At 43.1% G+C, this 21,065-nt stretch overlaps 1 non-coding gene across 1 annotated transcript; it reads left to right on the top strand.

Moving 5' to 3' along the window:
• Nucleotides 1-17,183: 17,183 nt before the first annotated feature.
• Nucleotides 17,184-17,290, top strand: LOC113266009 (U6 spliceosomal RNA). The gene has a single exon (XR_003320211.2). It is a non-coding gene; the product is annotated as a U6 spliceosomal RNA (small nuclear RNA).
• The last annotated feature ends 3,775 nt before the right edge of the window (nucleotides 17,291-21,065 follow it).

Raw genomic sequence — 21,065 nt, 5'->3', positions numbered from 1 at the left:
AACCTGACAGGACGGCTCCAAGCTTACTCTAAACCACTAGGTAGGATGGATCCAGCAAGAACTGAAAAGTGGGATCCATTCCTCACTGCTCTTGCTCCCCCCCCCCCCGAATGGCTTCTGAAGTCTGGTTCTGCCTCAGCAAAGAGGCTCATGTTTGGATGGGTCCCTTAGAGGCCTTGGTGATGTCCCATCCACAGGCTCAAAGGTTATGACTCCCTGGTTTACATTCACATGGGGGCAACTCCACAGAACACCACACGAGTGAGCTTCAGACTCAACAACTTTTCTTTACCCTATAGCTCTGGGCTTGGGTTTCAGCCCAATTTCTCCTTTCTCCCCAGTGAGTTTCTTCCTGGGATCATCGGTGTCCTTTCCCACAAGTTATCCTTAATTGGAATCATCCAGGACCTGAGCCACAATCTTCTATAACCATCCCTCTCAGGGAGCCAAAGCTGAATTTGAATCACACACCAAAGGGTATTAAGAGGGTTCTAAGTTTGACAAGCCATGGAAAGATCCCTCATACCCTTGCCTCAGTGTAAGGGGCAGCTTCTATGAATTTCCCCGACATTGGCGTAACGTTGGGAGGTTGCTGGTCTTGAGTCAAGATGTGTAGAAGGAGGTTTCTGACATTCTTTTACATAAAATAAACACGCCTGCTAGGCGTTACGGCCTGAACTATGTCCTCCTAAAATTCATATGTTGAAGTCCTAACCCCCAGTACCTCAGAATGTGACTATATTTGGAGATAGGGCCTTTAGAGAGGTAATTAAGTAAGATGAGGTCATGTAAGTAGGCCCTAATCCAATAGGACTGGAGTCCACATAAGAAGAGGAGATTAGGACACAGACATCCTCCTGCACAGAGGAAAGATCATGTGAGTGCAAAGTGAGAAGGCGGCCATCTGCAAACCTGGTAGAGAGGCCTCAGAAGAAACCCAACACCTCCATCTTGGACCACCAGCCCACAGAACTGTGAGAAAAGAAATGTCTGTTGTTTAAGCTACCCAGTCTGTGGTATTCTGTTATGGCAGCTTGAGCAGACTAATGGCCAAAGGAGAAGAATGGATGACAATACCAAGCAGGTGGAGTGCAATCCTGAGGGACACTGTGGGCAGAAGTAGGGAGAAGGCACGGGACCCAGACAGCCCATGACCATGTTGCCTCAGAAGCTCCCTTTCCCCCAGCTTCCTGCCTTCCTGTCCTGGGTCTCTGAAGTGGAAGGAGGAAGGAGGCGATGAGAGGCCCATGACAACAAACAACCTCAACTTGAGTTACTCCACAGATGGCTTTTTTCTCACAGTGGTTTTACAGGGTGTATGTGTGTATGTGTGTGTGTGTGTGTGCGCGCGCGTGCACGTACTTGCCAACGGTACTGTCTTTCCTCCACCTCTGCCTTTCCAAGTTTAGAGAATCTTTGATTTCTGGTGTATAAGGACCAGTTAGTTATTTCTATTTCATACTATTGCAGCCTTTACCACGAGACATAAAATAGAGAGTCCTGCTCGGCTTTCCACGCTGAGCTCTGAAAATGATACTGAACTTTTGAATCCTGGTGGGTTGATTCTGAGCAGCAAAAAAAGCCAGGATATGTTAATATTCACAGTGGCAAGACCCAGAAGATTGGGTTCATCACCTTTTACTGGCCACACCAGCCCCAACCTCTCTGAGGGAAGAGGAGCCAAGTCAGCATACCCTAGGCCCAAGTCAGCTGTTCTGTGGATCAGTATTCCATGCATAAACGTGTCTCTGCTTGGCCTCCAGGCAGTTGGCATGGCAGTTACGAAGGTAGCCAGAGTTCTCTCGTGGGGTGTGCAGGAAACTCTCATAAAATCCTGGAAAGATTTTATGTATTGTCTCCCTTGGTAGCACTGTTGGGGTATTGTCACCCTCAGGGGCAGTAAGAGGGAAGAACTGAGTCTGGTAAATACAATCGCCTCTAATCAAAATAATCGAATCTTTATTTTCGTCCCATATTTCTCTTTGTCGGCTCAAGGTTGAGAGGATACAATCTGACTTGCACTTCCTTCTCTTACTCCTGGGAACTGTACCAAGAGTATATGCTTTTTCTCTGCTCTTCTGGTGCTTAGCAGGGTTGGAAAATAAGCAGAAGACTTTATTTATTTATTTATTTATTTATTTATTTATTTATTTGGCAGGGAGGGAGGGAGAGGGCACAAGTAGGAGGAGTGGCAGGCAGAGGGAGAGGGAGAAGCAGGCTCTCCACTGAGCGGGGAACCCGATGCGGGGCTCGATCCCAGGACCCTGAGATCATGACCTGTACCGAAGGCAGACACTTAACCGACTGAGCCACCCAGGCGCCCCGAGACCACTAGTTTAAATATTACAGTTGTAGAAACAAGAAAAGTTCCTTCATGCATTGTTTGTGAACACAGGAAAAGCTCCCCAAACAGTCTTGAAGCATGAGCCTCAGGCTTCTATCAAGGCTTAGGGTGGAAGGAATCTAAGACAGCAAGAACTTGTGGCCCTTCATCCTAATACACTGCTCTTATTATGCTTAAGCTACTTTCCATATGTCTGCTTATTTCTATCCGACTACCAGTTTGTCTCCCCAGTCTGTATCTTTGTAGTACACATAGCTCCTATTTTTTCAGCTTTATTGAGATATCTTTGACATACGAACCTTGCGTGAGTTTAAGGTGTACAATGTGATGCCTTGATAACACGTATGTATTTGATACCCATACATATTGCAAAATGTTTACCACGATAAGGCTAGTTAACACATCCTTTACCTAACATAATTACCATTCTCTTGGTATGTCGAGACCATTAAAGCTCTACTCTCATAGCAAGTGTCAAGTACGCAATACTGTACTGTTAACTAGAGTCACCACGCTGTACGTTAGATCCCCAGAACTTTTTCATCTCGTGTGGGCATCTTTTCATTACGTTATTTTTAAATGCTGCATTCATAGTTTTCTTTAGTCATAGTTTCTGTTCTCTCATTAGAGCCACGAACTGTCCAAATATTTTGATATCCCCCAGTTAAATTTCTCGGAGTGAAATATGACCCAGCTAATCCCTTGGGAGGCGAAATCTTAGATTGCTGGCCCGACTACAGATTTGCTACTTTTGGGTCAGAGGAGTCCCTGACCTTCAGTCTAAACATATGTGGCTAGCGGGCCATCGTAGGGCCTAATGGTGAATTCACAAGGGCTGCCCCTTGAGAGGGAGCTGTGGGTGGGACGCACACTACACTTGGCACTTGGATACAAAGTCCCATGACTCCAAGGGCTGCCCGGGTGGCTCAGTCAGTGAAGCGTCTGCCTTCGGCTCGGGTCATGATCCCAGGGTCCCAGGATCGAGTCCTGCATCGGGCTCCCTGCTCAGCGGGGAGTCTGCTTCTCCCTTTCACTCTGCTACTCCCCCTGCTTGTGCTCTCTCTCTCTCTCTCTGACAAATAAATAAATAAAATCTTAAAAAAAAAGTCCCACGACTCCTGGCCTTCAACGAACTCACTGCCTCAGTTACTGTTTACCTACCGTCACATGAATATCTTCTGTATCTTCTTTCCTTGGCTTTAATTGTCTTAGAAATTTTGAAAGGTTAAGAAGGAGTAGGGACTCTAACTGGCTTATCTGCCAGGCTAGGAAACGTTCTCATTGGCTCTGGATGTGGCTTCGTTGAAGAGGAGACTCACATGACAACCATGTAATACCCTAAAGCTTTGGCATGGAGAGCAGAGAGTGCTTCTTTCCAGGTCCACGGACCTCTGAGGACGCCACCTCTGTTCTTCTAGCATGTACTTTTTCACCACAGGTAAAATCTGTAAATTCTCCTTTGTGTTGCGAATTTGCGATTAAAGATATGCGGTAAAATGTCAGACCAGGTGTCAAAAAAGCTTGACAGTTATAAGGATAGCCATTCAGTTTTTGTTTTTTGTCTAAGGAGTCATCTAACTTCGGCTCTTGGACAGAATTTACGAACAAAATAAAGACTGAGTATCTGCTATATGCCAGGTATGGGGCTCTGGGGATGTATAAGTGAGTGAAGCAGACAACCTCGGGCTCTCATGGAGCTTATGTCCTCGTGCTGTGAACAACTATGAATCCTATCAAGTGGGGATAAGCGCTGCAGTAAATGAGCTTCAAGGATAGCCCTGTCACCATCAGTTCCTTCCCGCCCTGCACCTGCATGCTCTTCTCCCCGCTGAGGGGTGGAGTCTCTTTTTCTCTCTCCTTCTGTCTGGGTTGACCTTGTTTCTTTCCTTCACCATGAGTATGTTGCACGAACACTGTCATATCAATTCTGGGTCTAACTTTTACAAAGCCTGGCAATTATCACTTCAGCTCAGGTAACAGCCAGCCCCCATGTAAGGAATCCAACTCTCCCTGAGGCCACCCCTCCGTGAGGGATTCCAAGCTAGCCATGTGGTGAGTCTCTCATGGAGGAGAACTGAGGAACCCAGATGACAGCAAGAGGTGATGCCCTTTACATACGAGGTCAGCTCCCAGCCATGACGCCCATCCCAGCTGAGGCTCCAGAACGCCTGGATCTCCATCCCACAAAATTTTGAGTAAATAAAATGGTGGCTGTTTTAATCCACTAAGTTTTGGGGGTGGTTTTTTGTGTAGCAATGGGTAACTGGGACAAATGCTCAGGAGAAAAATAAATCAGGATAAAGAGAGGGGAGAGAGGCAGGGGTACCATCTTAGAAAGAGTAGTCAGGGACAGCCCCTCTGATAAGGAGACATTTGAGCAGAAACCTGAGGGCAGCGAGGGACCAGGCCATTTGACGACCCGGAGCAAGTGTGTTCCAGGCAGAGGCATCAGCAAATGCTGGCACCGAAAGGCAGAAAATACTTGTAATGTTCTAAGAACAGCACAAAGGCCAATGTAGGTCGAGCACAGTGAGCAAGAAGAAGTTTAGCAGAAAATCTAGGCACGAAGGGAGGCAGCGCCAGATCAGGCAGGGGCATGATCCGGACTCTAAGGAAGTCTTGAGCAGAAGTGTGACGGGATCAGATTTACATGTGATAAGGGTTACTTTGGAGTGAAGAACAGATCGTGGGGAAGGCAACAATGGAAGCAGGGTGACCAGTTAGAAGGCTATTCTGATAATTCAGGTGAGGGATACTGGCTTGGATCAGGAAGGTAGCTGTGGAAATATCCTGGCTTTTGGTTTTATTTTGAAGGTAGAGCCAAGAAGATGTACTGACGAATTGACTTAAGATAAAGAGAAAGGATTCAGAGGTGATCTCAGCACCTGACAGAAGAAGGTTACTATTTACAGAGATGGTGAAGAATAAGTCAGGAGCACGTTTGGACAGAAACATCACAAATTTCATTCCGGAAGTGCTTAGACTGAGGTGTCTATTAGACATCTAAGGTTGAATATGTGAGTCCGGGGCTCAGGAGAGCACTCATGGCTGAGCTGTCATGGTTGAGAGCTACTTATGATGGTAATTCAAGTCACAGTATTTAATGAGATCAGCTAAGGATGAACATAGCTAGAGAAGAAAAGAGGTCTGAAGAGGGAACCTTGGGGAAAATGAGAAAGAACCAGTGACAAAAACTGATAAAGGATGGAGTAAGCACCTTCCACCTTATTCAACCCACTCGCTAGAAAAAAAAAAAAAAAACCAACCCAGACAACATCGATAAAACAATAGTTAGAAGACTCTGGAAGATGGAGAAAAGGTAGACCGATCGGGAACCTCAGAACTTAATGAACAACCCAGTGGCGAGTCCCCCCAGGTTTGTTTGTTTGTTTGTTTTAATCTTATATATATACCATGGCCTGGGCAATTCAGAGGCCCAAAAGTCCAGACATATTAATAGACACAGACAAAAATACCCCAAAGAAAGTCCACTTGCTCTTGCCAAAGGACCAGGAAAAGGGTGGCCCAGCAGGACAGAAACATTTTGATATACCTCCTGCTCGTTTCCAGGTGAACACCGCAAATGAAACCACACCCTTTCCCCCCTCACCTAGAGAGTGGAAGGAAGATTACTGAGAAAAAGGAGCTAAAGAAAAGGATTTTTTTAAATTATGAAATCCTGGGCAGAACTCCGAGCAGCCCATGCATGAACAAGAGAGAGAAAATTGAGAAAATAAGAAACAGAGACTCAGGGATCTGTAGGACAATAACAAAATTTAATAAAAGTCATAAACATAGAAAATCAAGATGTTGAACAAATCCTAACAGGATAAACCCAAAGAAATCCATGATCAGACATATTATAATCAAATTTCTGAAAACCAAAGACAAAGAGAAAAATTTTGAAAGCAGCCAAAGAGAAATAATGCATTGCCTACAGGTAACATTCATAGATTTATTTGTAATTACCAAGAGCTCTAAACAAGCCAAATGTCCTTTAATTGGCAAAGAGATAAACTGTGGGGGCGCCTGGGTGGCACAGCAGTTAAGCGTCTGCCTTCGGCTCAGGGCGTGATCCCAGCGTTCTGGGTTCGAGCCCCACATCAGGCTCCTCCGCTATGAGCCTGCTTCTTCCTCTCCCACTCCCTCTGCTTGTGTTCCCTCTCTCGCTGGCTGTCTCTATCTCTGTCGAATAAATAAATAAAATCTTTAAAAAAAAAAAAAAGAGATAAACTGTGGTACATCCATTCAATGGAATACTACTCAGTCAGAAGAAGGAATATGCCCTGGATGTGATAATGACTTGAATTCCTTTTTTCCCTCCTGTTACGAGGGTATTATGCGGAGCCAATCTCAAAAGATTCCTTTTATATCATAATCTTGAAATGACAAAATTTTAGTGATGAGAAAAGATCAGTGGCTTCCGAGGGCTAGGGATAGGGTTTGACTGTAAAGGAGTTCTTTGTGGCAATGAAACAGTTCTGTGTCCTGGTTGTATCCGTTACATCAATCTATCTATACATCCCCTTTCAAAATAAACACATGTAAGAGGGGACACCTGGGTGGCTCAGTCGGTTAGGCGTCCTATTCTTGATTTTGGCTCAGGTCATGATCTTGGGGTCATGAGATCAAGCCCCGTGTTGGGCTCCACACTCAGTGGGGAGTCTGCTTGAGAGTCTCTCTTTCCCTCTCTTTCTGCTCCTTCCCCACCACGTGCTCTCTCTCTCTCAAATGAATAAATAAATCTTAAAAAAATAAACACATGCAAGACTGGTCTGTAGTTTCCTTGTATCAATGTCAGTTTCCTGGTTTTGATTATATACTGTGATTATGTCAGATGCTATTGTTAGGGAGAGCTGGGTGAAGGGTACACAGGACTCTCTGCAGTATTTTTGCAGTGACTTGTGAATTCTAAATTATTCCAAAATTTAAAAAAATAAAAAAGAAACCGATAAGGAATAACCAGCGAGGTAGAAAAGTCCAGAGGCCAAAGGAAGAAAGTGTTTCAGGTAGAACAAGGTGACCATGGGATTTGGTTACATGGAGGCCACTAAGGACTTCGACAAGAGGAATTTCGGTAGAGAAGTAGGGGCAAAGCCTCACTGGAGTGTGTACAAGAGACATTGGAGGGGAAGGGAAGTGGAAACAATGAGTATAGTGTGGAAAAAGTTAAGATTCTTTTTGCAAAAAAACCCCAAAAAACAAAAAAAACACCAATAAAACAAAACCCAAACTCAATAATTTCCATCTCCCAGGGTAGCTTTCATGTTACATAATCAATTCTAAGTCACCATTAAATTTTCATAAAACACCTGATTATTTAACTTTGCAAGTAGGCTCGTGTTGTAAAATATATGATATTTTCCTGCTGTGTTTTGTAGCTCTGTTTTAAAAAATACAATTATGTCACTCTGAGGGCCTCTGAGGGATAAATTATACTACTTGTTAATAACCAGGGTAGCAAGGGACTGTGTATGAAGAGAAGATGGAAAAATAATGCAGCAGATTAATTAATAATGTGACACATCTGAATGTTTTCAGCTCTTAGACTGCAGTAATGATCCTATCTCCTTGACTACCAGCGGTGGCTCATGTTTGTTGTCAAAAACAAAAAGGAAGAGCCTTGCAGAAGCATAAGTGGGAATGGTAAATAGAAAACTGTCTTTCCTCTGCAAAAAACAAACAAACAAAAACCCCCACTGAAAACCCTCCCATCACAGCAGTACAATTTGTTTTAAACAAATAAATGATATGTATTAAAGACAAATCCCTTAGAAATAACAAAACTAAGAGATTTCGGTGGCCTTTTTAGGAAGGAAAAGCAATTAACCGAGATTCCAAAGGTAGCCTTTATCTCAGAAGAAAAAAGCCAAGAACGAAAAACCCATAATCAAAGAACCAGGTTCAACACTCTCTATAATTCTATCTCATCAGGATCCTGAGATGACTTCACCACATTTTCTTAGCAAGTGGAGCTAATGAATGCCTGAAGCACTGTTCTTTCTTTTCTTTTCTTTTTTCCAGTTTTATTGAGATGTAACTGACATATTGTTTAAGTTTCGGGTGTGTAACATGTGGATTTAACACACTCGTATATTGCAAAATGATTGCCACCATAGTGCTTGTTAATACCCGAAGCTCTGTTCTTAAGGAATGAGAGGTCGACGCCAATCCCTGTGTTTAGCAGTTCTGGTCGCTTATTGCACATCGCAAATAAGTTTGTTTAGGTATTCTCTCGCCGATGCATTCATTCACTCATTTGTGTATCCAACAATTATTTATTGACACCGGGGACACAAGAATGGACAAAGTATGGTCTCTGCTGTTCTCATGGAGATTACCTTCTATAGGGAAAACATAAACAGACAATTACAAGACAATACAATAATAATTATTATTATTTTTCTACTACTACTAACATTGATTGTGTGCTGTCCACAAGGTAGGTGCTGTCCTAAATGCTTGTCATGTGTCCTTTTGATGAATTCGCACCACGGTCTTGTGCCTTGTGAGGTAAGTTTTATTATTATTCCTGTTTCGAAGATGAGCAAAATTAAACCAAGAGAGTTTTGGTAACTTAACCAAAGTCATACAATTTGGACAACCCCAGCCCAAAGTCAAGGGCTCAGTGAAACAGCATCTGAAGCCTAGGTGCTTAGGTGAGCTTTGCTGGACTGGGGAGTATTAGTAGGAGGTGAGTTTAGAGAGATGACCTTCCAAGCCCTTTAAGGATTTAGGGCTTTATCCTGAAGTCACTGTAATAACATCTGTTTTACTTATCTGTAATTGTAACAATCCACTCCAAAATTTAGGGGCTTAATACAAGTACCATGTAATTGCTCATGATTCTGTTGCTTAGGAATTTGGGCAAGGCTTAGCAGAGGCAGCTGGATTCCTCTCTGCATGGTGTCAGCTGGCACGGCCCCACAAAGGATCCCGCATGGCCTCACTTGCTCATACGTCTGGGACCCTGGTGGAGGCTTTGGCTGGATGCCTTGGTTCTCCACCACATAGCTTCCAAATGGGCAAAACTAGAGACTGTAAGGCCTCTTAAGGCCTAGGCCTCGAACCGTCACCATATTGTTTCTTTCACATTCTATTGGTCAAAGCAAGTTACAAAACCAGGCAAGATTCAAGGGGAGAGAAGCGTGCTCCACCCCTTGATAGGAGGAGTTGAAAAATGGCATTGAAAAAAGGCATTCAAGATGGAAGGGATGGTTATGGCCATCTTGGGAAACAGTCTACCACAACACTGCAGTGTTTGTTTGTTTTTAAGATTTTATTTATTTATTTATTTGAGAGAGAGAGAGAGAGGGAGGGAGAGCAGGAGCAGGGTGGGGGGCAGAGGGAGAAGGAAACAGACTTCCCACTGAGCAGGGAGCCCCAATGTGGGGCTTGATCCCAGGACCCTGAGATCATGACCTGAGCTGAAGGCAGATGCTTAACCAACTGAGCCACCCAGGCGCCCCAGCACTGCAGTGTTTTAAGAAGAGCTGCTGCTTGCAGGAAGGAGGAAGAAGGGTCCTGCAGTGACCTGGATGACAGGTTGGGTGGCCAGAATTAAAGTGTTGTTCTTCATCTGGTTGACAACCAGAATTGCCTGGAGGAGCTTATTAAAAATAGATTCGCCAAACTATTCACAGACATATTGAATCAGAATCCCTAGGTGTGAAGCTGAAAATATACATTTTGATGCTCTTTCTTTCAACAGATATTTTATTGAACGCCCGCTTTGTGCAAGCACCATTCTGTGCTCTGAGGATAAGGTAGCGAATGAAACAGACAAGGGTCCTGGTCCCTTCTGCAGGCAGGGAGTGAGGTCAGGCAGATGGACAAAAACCAAATGCACAACTAAATAAATGAGTATATTTGTGGATTTTGTACCAAAATCATTCTTTTCGGAAGGAAAACAAACACTGTGAAAGTGTAATGAGTAATTGAGAATACAGGCGGAGATGGAAAAAGGAGCACGTCCGTAAGAGCTCTTCATCACAGCATTACTTGTACTAGCAATAGGTTTGTTAAAAGCAACTTCATTGGGATGTAATTTAGGTACAATAAACTACACTCATCCGAAGTACACAATTCCATGAATTTCAACAGACATCATGTCCCCTTATTTCTATCTTCCATCCCCAAGCAACTGCCTATTTGCTTTTGCATCTGTCTCTTGATTTCGGCTCAGGTCATGATCTCAGGGTCATGAGATCAAGCCCCGTGTCAGGCTCCGTGCTGGGCGTGGAGCCTGCTTAAGATTCTCTCCCTCTCCCTCCGCCCCTCCCCCTGCTCACACATGCAGTCTCACGTGCTCTCTCTCTGTGTTTCTCAATAAATAAAGAAAATCTTCAAAAAAATATGATCTTGAAATATTTAGAATTCTACACAAATGAAATCGTGTAGTATATAATAGCAATGGATCTTTAAACAACCTGAATGAACAGTGATTATGGTATTTTGTGGTCCCTTTATTCAATGAAATACTACGTAGCCACGGGAATGAGGAGTCAGCTTTTTATGTACTAATTTGGAGTGATTTCCTAAAGCTATTGGTAGGTGGAAAAGGCATAGCGCAGAACAGGGCATAAAGTGTACTACCATTTATATAAAGAGAATAAAGAAAAAATATCCATATGTTGGCTTGTATGTTCATAGAGTATCTCTGAAAAAAGCTGACAATGCAGGTTGCTTCATGGGGAGAGAACTGGGTGTCTGGAAAACAGGAGTAGGAAGGAGACTTTTCACTAGAAACCCTTTGGTTCCTTTTGAATTTTGTCCCTATTCAAAGGACAACTAAAATTTAAAAATTTCAAATCATGGTATGTACAATGATTGAGAAATTGCCCCCCAATTTGGCAAAGGAAAGACTGTAATGTCAAATAAAAGGCCAAGAGCTTCAAATATTTTTTATTTTTTCAAAGATTTTATTTATTTATTTGAGAGAGAGAGAGAGAGAGTGGGGAGAGGGACAGATGGAGAGGGAGAGAGAGAATCTCTTAAGCAGACTCCAGGCTGAGAGCAGAGCCTGATGCGGGTCTCAATCTTATGACCCTGAGATCACGACCCGAGCCAAAAACAAGAGTCGGCCACCTAACCGACTGAGCCACCCAGGCGACCCTTGAAATATATTTTTTAAGTGTTTATTTATTTATTTATGAGAGAGAGAGAGCAGGGGGGAGGAGCAGAGGGAGAGGGAGAGAGAGAGAATACTAAGCAGACTCCATGCTGAGCCCGGATTCCAACTTGGGGCCCTGATCTCACGACCCTGAAACTATGACCCAAGCCAAAACCAAGAGTCGGACACTCAAGCAACTGAGCCACTCAGGTGCTCCAGCTTCAAATACTCTAATTAAACTCGGTTAAAATTACATTAAAGTCAGAATCTACATGTCTCAATTATCAGCTAAAGAGAAAACCCTGAGAAAAAACTATAAATAAAGAAGTTGAGGATTGGTATTAAACAAGCTGATCTTGAAATTCATATAGAAAAAAGCAGCCAAAAAATCTGAAAAAACCTAAATGTGAGACAGGAATCCATCAAAATCCTAGAGGAGGACACAGGCAGTAACCTCTTCAACCTTGGCCACAGCAACTTCTTGCAAGACACATCTCTAAAGACAAGGGCAACAAGCAAAAATGAATTATTGGGACTTCATCAAGATAAAAAGCTTCTGCGTGGCAAGGGAAACAGTCAACAAAATTAAAAGGCAACCTACGAAATGGGAGAAGATATTTGCAAATGACATATCAGATAAAGGGCTAGTATCCAAAATCTATAAAGAACTTCTCAAACTCAACACCCCCAAAACAAATAATCCAGTCAAGAAATGGGCAGAAGACATGGGCAGACACTTCTCCAAAGAAGACATACAAATGGCCAACAGACACATGAAAAAATGCTCAACATCACTTGGCATCAGGGAAATACAAATTAAACCACAGTGAGATAGTATCCACCTCATACCAGTCAGAATGGCTAAAATTAACAAGGCAGGAAACAACAAATGTTGGCAAGGATGTGGAGAAAGGGAAACCCTCCAACACTGTTGGTGGGAATGCAAGCTGGTGCAACCACTCTGGAAAACAGTATGGAGGTTCCTCAAAAAGTTAAAAATAGAGCAATTGCACTACTGGGTATTTACCCCAAAGATACAGATGTAGTGAGAAAAAGGGGCACATGCACCCCAATGTTCATATCAGCGATGTCCACAATAGCCAAACTGTGGAAGGAGCCAAGATGCCCTTCAACAGATGAATGGATAAAGAAGATGTGGTCCATATATACAACGGAATGTTACTCAGCCACCAGAAAAGATGAATACCTACCACTTGCATCGACATGGATGGAACTGGAGGGGATTATGCTAAGTGAAATAAGTCAAGCAGAGAAAGACAATTATCATATGGTTTCACTCATATGTGGAATATAAGAAATAGTGCAGAGGGCCATGGGGAAGGGAGGGAAAACTGAATGGGAAGAAATCAGAGAGGGAGACAAACCATGAGAGACTCTTGACTCTGGGAAACAAACTGAGGGTTATGGAAAGGGAGGGGGTGGGAGGATGGGGTAACTGGGTATTAAGGAGGGCATGTGATATGAAGAGCACTGGGTGTTATACACAACTAATGAATCATTGAACGTGATACCAAAAACTAATGATGTACTATATGTTGGCTAATTGAATTTAAATTTTAGAGATTTCTAAAAAAATCTGAAAAAACAAAAACAAAGCCAAAAAACAAAGAGCAACAATAGGGGACCAGAACCATAAGGTATTAAAACGTAGTCTTAAGAGTGAAACTAGCATATCAAGAGACAGACCATGGAATAGAAGGGAAAATCCAGAAATGGAAATTAATACATAATGAAAGTGGTACTTGAACCAGTAGAAGAAAGATAGACTTAGTGGGGTACCAGTTGGGGAGGTAGGACAGTAGGAATGACTCACGTCATGGGTTCATTGTTATAGAGAACCTAAAACAATAATAAGAGTGACTAAATCGACCTGCTTTTTAAAAATCATAATCAGGTATCATCGATTGTAAACAATGTGAATGATAAAATAATAAAATTCTCCCTCCACTCCAGTGGCTGGGTGGACTGCTCCCACCTGCCCCTTCTTAGGAATACTGCTGAATGGAATCTTTAATACATTATGCTGGGACAACTAGGTAGTGTCGCAGAAAAACAAAGAAAATGACTCAAATAGAAGGTAAAGGCTTTCTACAGTTCTTCACCAGGAAGCATCTCCAAGTAGGATTGGAACTGGCCTAGGGCAAGGAAAAGAGAAGTGTATGTGACTTTGGTCTTGTCTCGGGTTGCAGTTTTCTTTCTCTGGAACAGCTGCAAAACTTTCCATTGGAATGGTTGAGAGAGGTCCAGTTTCAGCTCTTTCTTGGGATGGTCGATGCAATGGGCAATCTCATTTGGACAGCTCTGTGTGTGTGTGCGCGTTAAGATAGAGACACAGAGAGTGAGATAGAGACGTGGGGGCAGAGAGAGAGAGAGAGAAAGAGAGAAGAATATCTTCAATCAAACCAAGGAATAAAGGCTCTCTACTTGACACCTTTTGGACCAGCTTGGGCCATGAGCCCACTTCTGGAGCAAAAAGGGTCTCCAGGGAGAAATGCTGGATTGCTTGGTTAAAGCCGGGGGCTTCACATTCCTGGGAAGGGCAAAGGGATTAGCACAACTGGCCCAGGCTTCTCAGGACCCACCCTTCAAGCTGGATCGCGTTCATGCAAATTACATGGGCCGAACAGCAAGAGGCAGATACCTAAATAAAAGTCAGGAAGCTGGATGAGGGACAGACGCTGGGTATGTAACCAACGGTGGTACCATACACGCTTATTCCAAAGTGAGGTGCACACGTAGGCATTTTTTGGTAACAACTCTTAAAACATTCATACAGTTTTATCAGTCAATATAGGGACCTCAGAAGGCAAAAGAGCACCATGTGTAAGGGCATGAGCTCTGAGGTCAGACTGCCAGAGTTTCAATCCCAGGAACCTTGTGACCACAATCAGGTCAACGTTCTCGAACCTCACTTTCCTATCACGTACAATGATGACAGCGACGATGACGATGGCAGTATGGGATGCCACAGATTTCATGGGATTGTTGTGAGGAGTTAAATGAAACGACGGACGCTACGGCAGAATTACACAAGAAGGGCTCAACGTCACCATGAAGTCATTGACCGGCAAGTGGAGCGTTTGTGATACTGAGTTTGATTAATAATCGTTTTCATTGTGTGATGAGCTGATAGTGTTTCCGGAGATGTTTCCCACTGATTCAGCTGACGAACGGATGTTTTCCTCCGGCAGCATTGACGCGTGTCAGTGGCAACGACTGCACACTCCCATCCCCAGACTCCCATGGCAAGAACAGGTTTACGTGGCGAGGTGTGGGCTGCTCCGCCGGCCCCTCTACCTGCAAGTAGCAAGTCTACGACGAGGGCGTCTTCATGATGACGTTGACTAAAGACCTTGCCTTTCTTCACTTTTCAGGGCAATGTCTCTAGCTTGACTCTCCTCTTACAAGCTCCAGGGTTCCAGCAGAGCTCAAATGTTACGTAATTTTCACTTGTTTCTTTAGCTTAACCTAGCTAGGAGAGAGGTCTCCACACACCCAGGGATATTTCACTGACCCCTTGCCTGGACCTGAGTCCAATTTTCACCTCTCCTTCTGACCAGAGCAGAATGCAGCTAACAAAAAAAAAAGAAAGAAAGAAAGAAAAGAAAAAGAAAATATTCTTACTACAGTCCATCAGCGTTTAGATCATATGTTCTAAACACCATAAGCACTTTAGCGTCCAAATAAAATAAAACTTAACTAATTAAAAAAAAATGCAGGGACCAATGAAGGGACTGAAGCCCCTCCCCTTCATCTGCTGCAGCGGCTCCTCCCAGTTTTTCAAACAACGATCAACATTTTCTTGTTTATTTTTATTATGTTCGGTTAGCCACTGTATAGTACATCACTAGTTTTCGATGTAGTGTTCAATGATTCATTAGCTACGTAAAATCAAGAAAATGTCCAATGTTTTATGTCAACTGTTAGACGAATGCAGCTCCAAGACAGATCCCTTAGAAGACCTTCCTTCGCCACAGATGGCCGCTGTTCGTTCAGCTAGACCCTCCATTGTCAAGGCAAATTCTGAACTCATCACCACCTGAAATCTGGCTTCTTCCTTCTGTACTCCGCAGATTACGGTGTGATCTGATTCCTTCTCCCTAATCACAAGAAAGCAACTATCTTTCCCGAGGCTGCATTCCCAGAACATTACTCGCACTCTTCCAACAACTGTGACACCTATCTCTCTTCTCAACTCTTACGTCGCCCTCAAAAATAGTATTTCCAGTGCCACCGACCACACCTGTCATGACAGGACTTCGTAACAGGACGGATGCCTGTGGAGTACGTGTGCTGGAGACAATGAGGCCGAGGCGAAGTAGGAAGGCAAACCAGGAAGCCGGGACAGGGCAGGGAGGTGAAAGAACATTTAATAACGTGTAACGATGTAGTCAGCAACACTGAATTCCGATCCCTTACCTCCAGTGCCCGGGCTTGGACATTTATGTGTTTTCAGTTTTGCCCAACAAATTAGTTTTGTCTGTAAACACAAAATCTACCCTCCATTCTTGGCTCACCTCACTTTAAAATGGCCCAAGAGTCTGTAAAGTAATTCTTGTTGTATTTGTATACATTTTGTTTTTTAAAAAAATTTTTAATGTATTTATTTGTCATAGAGAAAGAGAGAAAGGGCACAAGCAGGGGGAGCAGCGGGCAGAGGGAGAAGCAGGCTCCCCGCTGAGCAGGGAGCCCGATGCAGGACTCGATCCCAGGACCCCAGGATCATGACCTGAGCCGAAGGCAGATGCTTAACCGACTGAGCCACCCAGGCGTCCCTAGATTTCGTTTTTATGTCTATGTTAACAATAAACGATCTTGTTTTCTGTTGGAATGTTTTCAAAACCCTTGGGAAACATTTTGAGTATCAAAGAATACTTGGTATTTTATGTATTATCTACAATTCAACTTATTTGAATGTAATATAACTGCTTCCAGGGAGATAAGGAGAACCTGAGACATTTTGGGACTTTTCTTTTGTCCCTTTGCAAATTGAAGTTCCCAAATACGGAGAGGTGATTTTTTTTTTCTCCGTATTTGGGCAAGGCAGATAAGACCATGGTGTAACCAGCACACGGATTCACTAAAAGTTCTTTCTTTGAAAAACAGGACAGAGGGAAAATCCGGGAAAGAAAGAAGTTAAGTAGTTGAGAGTCTTACCCCACGATGGATGATGGGCTGGAAAGGGCTATTCCCTCGAATAGGACACAGGCCCGTAGAAGCATTGATGACTACAGCCAGCAGATGGCAGCAGGGGGCCGCGTCAGGAGAATTCACCCACATGGAAAAGCCCCAGTTGGACCTTTGGGCCTAGGAACCAGCATCTACTGGGAATTGGTAGAGGATATGATGCATTTCCCAGCAGAAAAACAAACAAACAAACACACCCCACCAGTGTCAGAGTTTTCCAGAAGCCCAGGTTTAGAGTCTGGCATCCAAAATGAAGGGCCCACGTAGCAATGATTACAGTCAACAATACTGTATTATAAACTTCAAAGTGGCTAAAAGACTAGATCCCACTTGTTCTCCCCACAGAAGAGAAATGATAATTACGTGCTGGGGATAGAGGCGTTAGCTAACACATGGTGGTAATCATACTGCCGCATATAAATGCATCAGATCAACACGTCGTACCCTTAAGCCCACACGATGTTGTATATGTCAATTATATCTCCATGAGTATTTACAAAAGAATAAATACAAGGAAGGCTGCTCACTTCGGCAGCACATATAAGAAAATTGGAAGGATACAGAGAATATTAGCATGGCCCCTGTGCAAGAAGGACACGCAAATTCGTGAAGCGTTCCATATGGAACACACACAAAAAACACGAAGGTCCCAGAGCCCTCGGGTTGCCCTAGTCTGCAAGACAAAGAGGGGAGGAGAGGCACAGGAGTGAAGGCGTAGAAGAAACAGGAGGAAGGTCAGGTCTGTGACACACAGATGACAGTGGAGAGTAGGGAGCAGATCAGAAAGGGTGGGGGTCATTTCTTTTTGTGTGACCTGGTGGCACTGAGTTTAATCTGCTCTAAGAACAAGTAAGTAACCCAAATATCCGTCAGTGGATGAACGGATAAACAAAATGTGGTATATACACACAGTGGAATATTACTTGGCTTTAAAAAGGGAGGAAATTTGCGGGTGCCTTGGTGGCTCAGTCGGTTAAGCATCCAACTCTTGACTTCAGCTCAGCTCTTGATCTCAGGGTCGTGAGTTCAAGCCCCGCATTGCGTTCCATGCTGGGCATGGAGCTTATTTAAAAAAAAAAAAAGGAAGGAAATTTTGACACATGCTACAACATGGATGAACCTTGAGGACACCATGCCAGGTGAAATAGTCCAGTCACAAATACCGTAAAAAGACAAATACTGTATTACTATATGTATATGAGGTGTCCAGAATAGTCAAGTTTATAGAGATAGAAAGTAGAATGGTAGTTGCCGGGGATGGAGGGGAGGGGAGGAATGGAAAGCTGTTGTTTAACAGGTACAGAATCTTGGTTTTGCAAGATGAAAAAGTTCTGGAGGTTGATTGTACAGCAATGTGAATATACTTAACATTACCGAGCTGTCTGCTTAAAAATGGTAAAGATAGGGCGCCTGGGTGGCTCCGCTGGTGAACCGTCTGCCTTTGGCTCAGGTCATGATGCCAGGGTCCTGGGATTGAGTCCCGCATCAGGCTCCCTGCTCAGCACTGCTTCTCCCTCTCTTCCCTGCTCATGCTCTCTGTCACTATCCCTGTCTCTCTCAAAGAAATAAATGAAAATTTTTTAAAAAATTGTAAAGGTGGTAAATAAGGTTCCATCTCTTCTGATCCTTAAGGAGTTGTAGGCCATGCCAAACAGGGTGGTAGGACAGGACGTTGACATCAGGTTAGTGTAAATAATAATAATAATAATAATAATAATAATAATAATAATCCTTCACATTTAAATGGCATTTTGCAGTTTATAAAAACACATTTTTTTAAGTTTAAATTTTGTTAGTTAACATACAGTGCAGTATTGGTTTCTGGAGTACAATTCAGTGATTCATCACTTACACACAACACCCAGGGCTCATCACAGCACGTGCCTTCTTTAATACCCGTCACTCATCTAGCCCGTCCCCGGCCCGCCTCCCCATAGCAACCTGCAGTTTGTTCTCTATCCTTAAGAGTCTCTTATGGCTTGTTTCCTTCTCTCCATTTTTCTTTTCCCCATTCCCCTATGTTCTTCTGTTTTCTTTTTTTTTTTTTAATGATTTTTTATTATATTATGTTAGTCACCATTACAGTACATCCCCGGTTTCCGATGTAAGGCTCGATGATTCATTAGTTGCGTATAACACCCAGTGCACCATGCAATACGTGCCCTCCTTACTACCCATCACCAGTCTATCCCATTCCCCCACCCCCCTCCACTCTGTAGCCCTCAGTTTGTTTCTCAGAGTCCATAGTCTCTCATGCTTCATTCCCCCTTCTGATTACCCCCCCTTTCTTTATCCCTCTCTTCCCCTACCGATCATCCTAGTTCTTATGTTCCATAGATGAGAGAAATCATATGATAGTTGTCTTTCTCTGCTTGACTTATTTCACTTAGCATTATCTCCTCCAGTGCCGTCCATGTTGCAGCAAATGTTGAGAACTCGTTCTTTCTGATAGCTGAGTAATATTCCATTGTATATATGGACCACATCTTCTTAATCCAGTCATCTGTTGAAGGGCATCTCGGCTCCTTCCACGATTTAGCTATTGTGGACAATGCTGCTATGAACATTGGGGTGCATATGGCCCTTCTCTTCACTACGTCTGTATCTTTGGGGTAAACACCCAGTAGTGCAATGGCTGGATCATAGGGTAGCTCAATTTTTAACTTTTTAGGGGACCTCCACACTGTTTTCCAGAGTGGCTGTACCAACTTGCATTCCCACCAACAATGTAGGAGGGATCCCCTTTCTCCACATCCTCTCCAACAATTGTTGTTTCTTGCCTTGTCTATTTTTGCCATTCTAACTGGCGTAAGGTGGTATCTCAGTGTGGTTTTGATTTGAATTTCCTTGATGGTTAATGATTTTGCATATTTTTTCATGTGTCTGTTAGCCATTTGTATGTCTTCATTGGAAAAGTGTCTGTTCATATCTTCTGCCCATTTTTTGATTTGTTTATGTTTCTCGTGTATTGAGTTTGAGAAGTTCTTTGTAGATCTTGGATACCAGTCCTTTATCTGTAGTGTCATTTGCAAATATATTTTCCCATTCCGTGGGCTGCCTCTTAGTTTTTCTGACTGTTTCCTTGGCTGTGCAGAAACTTTTAATCTTGATGAAGTCCCATAAATTCATTTTATCTTTTGTTTCTCTTGCCTTTGGGGATGTATCATGAAAAAGTTTGCTTTGGCCAATGTCGTAGAGGTTGCTGCTTATGTTCTCCTCTAGAGTTTTGATGGATTCCTGTCTCACATCGAGGTCTTTCATCCATTTGGAGTTTATTTTTGTGTATGGTGTGAGATAGTGGTCAAGTTTCATTCTTTTGCATGTAGCTGTCCAATTTTCCCAGCACCATTTATTGAAGAGACTTTTTCCCACCGGATGTGTTTTCCTGCTTTATCAAATATTAGTTGCTCAAAGAGCTGAGGGTCCATTTCTGGGCTCTCTATTCTGTTCCATTGGTCTATGTGTCTGTTTTTGTGCCAGTACCATGCTGTCTTTGTGATCACAGCTTTGTAGTACAGCTCGAAATCCGGCATTGTGATGCCCCCAGCTTTGTTTTTCCTTTTCAACAGTTCCTTGGAGATTCGGGGCCTTTTCTGTTTCCATACAAATTTAAGGACTATTTGTTCCAGTTCCTTGAAAAATGTCCTCGGTATTTTGATCGGGACAGCATTGAAAGTGTAGATTGCTCTGGGTAGCATGGACATTTTAACTATGTTAATTCTTCCGATCCATGAGCATGGAATATCTTTCCATCTTTTTATGTCTTCCTCAATGTCTTTCAAGAGTGATTTATAGTTTCTAGAATATAGGTCCTTTACGTCTCTGGTTAATTCCAAGGTAACGTATGGTTTTTGGTGCTATTGTAAATGGGATGGATTCCCTAATTTCTCTTTCTTCAGTCTCGTTATTCGTGTATAGAAATGCAACTGATTTCTGAGCATTGATTTTGTAACCCGCCACGTTACTGAATTGCTCTATAACTTCTAATAGTTTGGGAGTGGCTTCTTTTGGGTTTTCCATATAGAGTATCATGTCATCTGCGAAGAGAGACATTTTGACTTCTTTGCCGATTTGAATACCTTTGATCCCTTTTTGTCGTCTGATTGCTGTTGCAAGGACTTCTAGTACTATGTCGAATAATAGTGGCGAGAGTGGGCATCCTTGTCGTGTTCCTGATCTTAAGGGAAAGGCTTCCAGCTTTTCCCCATTGAGAATAATATTTGCAGTAGGCTTTTCATAGATGGCTTTTATGAGATTGAGAAATGTACTTTCTATTCCTACACTCTGAAGGGTTTTAATCAGGAAAGGATGCTGTATTTTGTCAAATGCTTTTTCGGCATTGATTGAGAGGATCATATGGTTCCTGAGTCTTTTCTTGTTGATATGATGTATCACGCTGAT

The sequence above is a fragment of the Ursus arctos genome, chromosome X (genome assembly GCF_023065955.2).
Source record: "Ursus arctos isolate Adak ecotype North America chromosome X, UrsArc2.0, whole genome shotgun sequence".
NCBI classification, from domain to species: Eukaryota; Metazoa; Chordata; class Mammalia; order Carnivora; family Ursidae; genus Ursus; species Ursus arctos.
The sequence above is the reverse complement of the archived record's forward strand: the minus strand, read 5'-3'. Positions and strand labels throughout refer to the sequence as shown.